Genomic DNA, 4594 nt, shown 5'->3' with positions numbered 1-4594 from the left:
CTTCCTTGCTTCCTTTCTTTCCTCCCCCCCCTCTAGTGATTGAAGGCAGAGTTTCTATGTATAGCCCTGTACTAGAACTCACACACTCTCTAGACCAGGATGGCATTGAACTCACAAAAGATCTGCCTATCTTTGCTACCGCAAGTGCTAGGATTAAAAGTCTGGGCTATTATCACCAGTTTGTACCCCATTTTTTAATTTGGCTATTTGTATTCTTTTGGGGGGGGCGGTGAGACAAGGTTTCTCTGTATAGCTTTTGGAGCCTGTCCTGGAACTGGATCTGTAGTCTGGGCTAACCTCGGACCCACAAAGATCTGCCTGCATCTCTGGGATGAAGCCCAGGTGATGAGGGTGGATGACCTTTTTGATGTGTTCCTGGATTCAGTTTGCAAGTATTTTTTGAGAATTTTTGCAACCATGTTCATAAAGGAAATTGGTCAGTGATTGTCTTTGTTTGTTGGATTTTTATGCAGTTTTGGTATCAGGGTAACTGTCGCCTCATAAAAAGAAATGAGCAGTTCCTACTGCTTTTATTTTGTAGAATAATTTGAGGAGTGTTGGTATTAACTCTTCTTTGAAAGTTGTAGTGAAAAAAAAGAAAAAGAAAGTTGTAGTGAAGAGGCGGGCTGCATCCCGCAACCCAGCTAGCTTTACACCCGAAATAATTACATGGAGACTGTATTCATTTTAACACTGCCTGACCCATTAGCTCTAGCCTCCTACTGGCTAACTCTCACATCTTGATTAACCCATTTCTAATAACCTGTGTAGCACCACGAAGTGGTGGCTTACTGGGAAGATTCTAACCTGAATCCATCTCAGAGAAGAGAGCTATGGCTCCCTTCCTCCCAGCATTCTGTTCTGTCTACTCCAGCAACCTATGTTCTGACCTATCAAGCCAAGCAGTTTCTTTATTAATTAACCAATGAAAGCAACACATAGAAAGAAGACCCACCTACATCAGAAAGTCTGGTAGAATTCTGTGCTACAGACACCTGGCCCTTGGATTTTCTTTGCTGGTAGACTTTTTAGTGACTGCTTCAATTTTACTAGGGGTTTTAAGTCCCTTTAACTTGCTTATCTGATCTTGATTTAACTTTGGTAGATGTGATAAATACCTTGAACTCACTCTGAAGCTGATGATCACCTTGAACTTTCTTCTGAGCCTTATGCTCCCCCTTCCAGAGTGTGGTGATTATGGCTGGATACCACAATGCCTGGTTTACCAGTAGCAACCTCTTCCTCTCCTTGTTTTCCTTTTCTTCCTCCTTCTTTAAGTGACAGTGTAGCCCAGAATGGCCTGGAGCTTACTACCTTGAGTCCAGGCTGGCTTTGAACTCATAATCCTGCTGCCCCAGCCTCCTTTGATTTGTGTCTATAGGTCTGCACTGTCACATCCACTTCTCTGGGAGTTCTTATTGTTGGCTGCAAAAATCACTCTAGAAATGCAGGGTGTGCCAGGCGGTGTTGGTGCATGACTTTAATCTCAGCCCTTGGGAGGCGGAGGCAGGTGGATCTCAGTGAGTTCAAAGTCAGCCTGGTCTACAATGGGAGTTCCAAGACTCCAAGACAGCCAGGACTGTCACACAGGGAAACCCTGTCTCGAAACCACCACACACACACACACACACACAGCAAAAATAGAAAGAGAGGGAGGGAGGGAGAGAAAGAGAGAGAGATTTTCTGGGTGTGGTGACCCAGCACTGAGGGTAATACAGGAGGATCACATATCGTAGGTCAGTCTAGATAACATCCTGGGACCCTGTTATACACACACACACACACACACACACACACACACACACGAGGGGGGGGGCAGAAATTATCTGACAACCTATTATCTGGGTAACTTAGTTGAACCAACAAACTCTAGAATGTGTTGAGGAGAGGGTCCTCTGCTTTTGAAGCTGACACCTTGGATATTGTAGGGATTCTAGTCAATTTATCTTTAATTTTCTTTTCACCTTGATACACAGTGACCTGTGTTGTGTTGAGAAATCAAGCAGTTACCCCTAAGCAGCTTCCGATGTCAAAATCTCTTACACCTCATTTTATAAACAAGTTAAGCAAGCTACAAAAAAAAAAAAAAAAAAAAAAAAAAAAAAAAAAAAAAAAAAAAAAGGACTAAGCTGGTAAAGGAAGAACAAGGACAAAAACGACGACTCATCTGAAGTCAAGCAGGTCAGCTGGGTCTCCGAGGAAGCTGTCTTTCAAGAATGGAAATTCATAAGCTTGCCGCCCTTCCCCTTTTCTGCCCCTTCCCAACGAGATTTCTATCAGGAAGATGCCGTGGCACTGTTGCTGCAGTTTCATCAACCATTTTATCTCTTGCTTCCCATCTTCTCACTTTTGCCCTGGACTCGGCTCAGAAGTACTACAGAAGTCTAACCTCCAAATGCTGTTCTCTTTTCTTTTGCACTGAGTATGGCTGGGTGGGTCCCTGTGAAATCCTTTTGTGGTGGTTTGAAAGAAAATGGCCCCCAAAGGGAGTGGTACTACTAGGAAGTGTGGCCTTGATAGAAGAAGTGTGTCTCTGTGGGGGTGGGTTTTTGCGATCTTTTTTTCTAACCTTAAAATAATGTGTCAGTTGACTTTCTGTTGCCTTCTGGTCAAGATGTAGCCAGCACTTTGTTTGCCTGCACACTGTCTTACTAACTGTCATTGTCATAAATGCACTGAACCTCTTCAAACTGCAAGCCACCATTTCAACTGAATGTTTTCTTTATGAGAGTTGTTGTTGTCGTGGTAACTCTTCACAGCAATAAAAAACCCTAATGAAGACACATCTTTTTTTTTCTTTAAGTTTAGAAACACAGGAGGGAATCAGATACACTGTTTCTAGAAACTTTTAGTTAGTTTTTGTTTTGTTTTTTAGCAGAATCGTATTCTATAGCCTAGGTTGAACACTGTCTCAATATAAAAAGCTGCCATTTGTTTTAGCCAGGCGGTGGTGGTGCATGCCTTTAATCCCAGCACTCTGGGAAACAGAGGCAGAAGAATCTCAGTGAGTTCAAGGCCAGCCTGGCCTACAGAGTGAGTTCCAGGAGAGCCAAAGATACATAGAGAAACCCTGTCTCAAATACCAAAAATCACTAAATAAAAATAAAAATTGTCATTATATATATCAACATAGGGATTCACACCTGTAATACCAGTACTGCACATATGGAGGCAGGAGGATCATAAGGACTGAGTTAAAGGCAGCCTGGCACATATAGAGATAACCTGTATAGATAAAAAAAAAAGGCAGGGAGCAAGAGAATAATATTATTGGTGAATTATAAAGAATTATGAAGAAAAGGAATGCAGTGTGTATCTGGGTAGTGGTGGCACATGCACTCGGGAGACAGAGCGGGGCAAACCTCAGTGAGTTTGAGGCTAGCCTGGTCTACAGACCCAGGTTCAAGACAGGTTTCAAAGTTACCGAGAAACCTTGTCCTTGAAAAATAAAACAAGAGAAAACAAAAAATCCAGTGTGTGCCCTTCTGCTTTTCCTTTTCCTGAGACAAGATCTGATGTGTCTCAGGCTGACCTTATACTTGTTACGTAGCTGAATTTGACCTTGAATTTCTATTCTTAAAATTGAACCCAGTGTTTTATAAACCCTATGCAAGCACTCTGCCTTCTGAATCACATCCTCAGTCCCTCAATGCTTTGTCTGTTCTCCCTTCCAAACAAGCAAGGTTAGCAAAGAATCAAGTAGAAACAAAAGCCTACACTGAAGAGCTACAATAAAACCGTGATTGAGCTAGGCTTGGCGGTACACAACTTTAGGGCAGCAGGGAAGGTGTATCTCTGTGAGTTCAAGGCCAGCCTGGCCTACAGACTCATTCCAGGTCCGCCACAAATACATAGTGAGATTCTATCTAGAAGAAGTTAAATACCAAATCTCTTTCTTTTTTTTTTTTGTTGTTGTTGTTGTTTTTGTTTTTGTTTGTTTGTTTTTGAGACAGGGGTTCTCTGTGGCTTTGGAGACTGTCCTGGAACTAGCTCTTGTAGACCAGGTTGGCCTCGAACTCACAGAGATCCACCTGCCTCTGCCTCCCAAGTGCTGGAATTAAAGGCGTGTGCCACCACTGCCCAGCCCCAAATCTAATGCCTTCTAATCTTGAAAATAAAACTGATCCAAAAAAATTTTCATACCCAATCCATAAATATCTAAAAAAAATTAAGATTTATTATTTTGTTTTATTATTTATGTATATGGCCACATGTATACTCGAGTGAAGGTACATATGGCGGCTAGAAGAGGGTTTGAATTTCCTAGAACTGGAGTTACATGCTACTGTGAGTGTCACAATGTGGGTGCAGGGAACTGAAGTCAGATCCGCTATTCAAGAGTGGTACATGCTCTTAACCTTTGAGCCATCTCTCCAGTCCCAGCTTTACAATTTCTTGTTACAGAGTAAGTTAAGAGACATGTGAGGGAGACACATGGTTAATTTTATATTTTCTTTTGAGACAGGCTGCCACGTGGCTTAGACTGGCCTATGTAACTGAAGTATTGATCCCCTTTCGTTCACCTCTACAGTGCTAAGATCACGAGCATCTGCCACCTCGCCCAGTCTATGCGGTGATGAGGATAAGTCCCAGG

The sequence above is a fragment of the Alexandromys fortis genome, unplaced genomic scaffold (genome assembly GCF_014885135.2).
Source record: "Alexandromys fortis isolate MF-2015 unplaced genomic scaffold, M_Fortis_MF-2015_v1.1 scaffold_14, whole genome shotgun sequence".
In the NCBI taxonomy this organism is placed as follows: domain Eukaryota; kingdom Metazoa; phylum Chordata; class Mammalia; order Rodentia; family Cricetidae; genus Alexandromys; species Alexandromys fortis.
The sequence above is the reverse complement of the archived record's forward strand: the minus strand, read 5'-3'. Positions refer to the sequence as shown.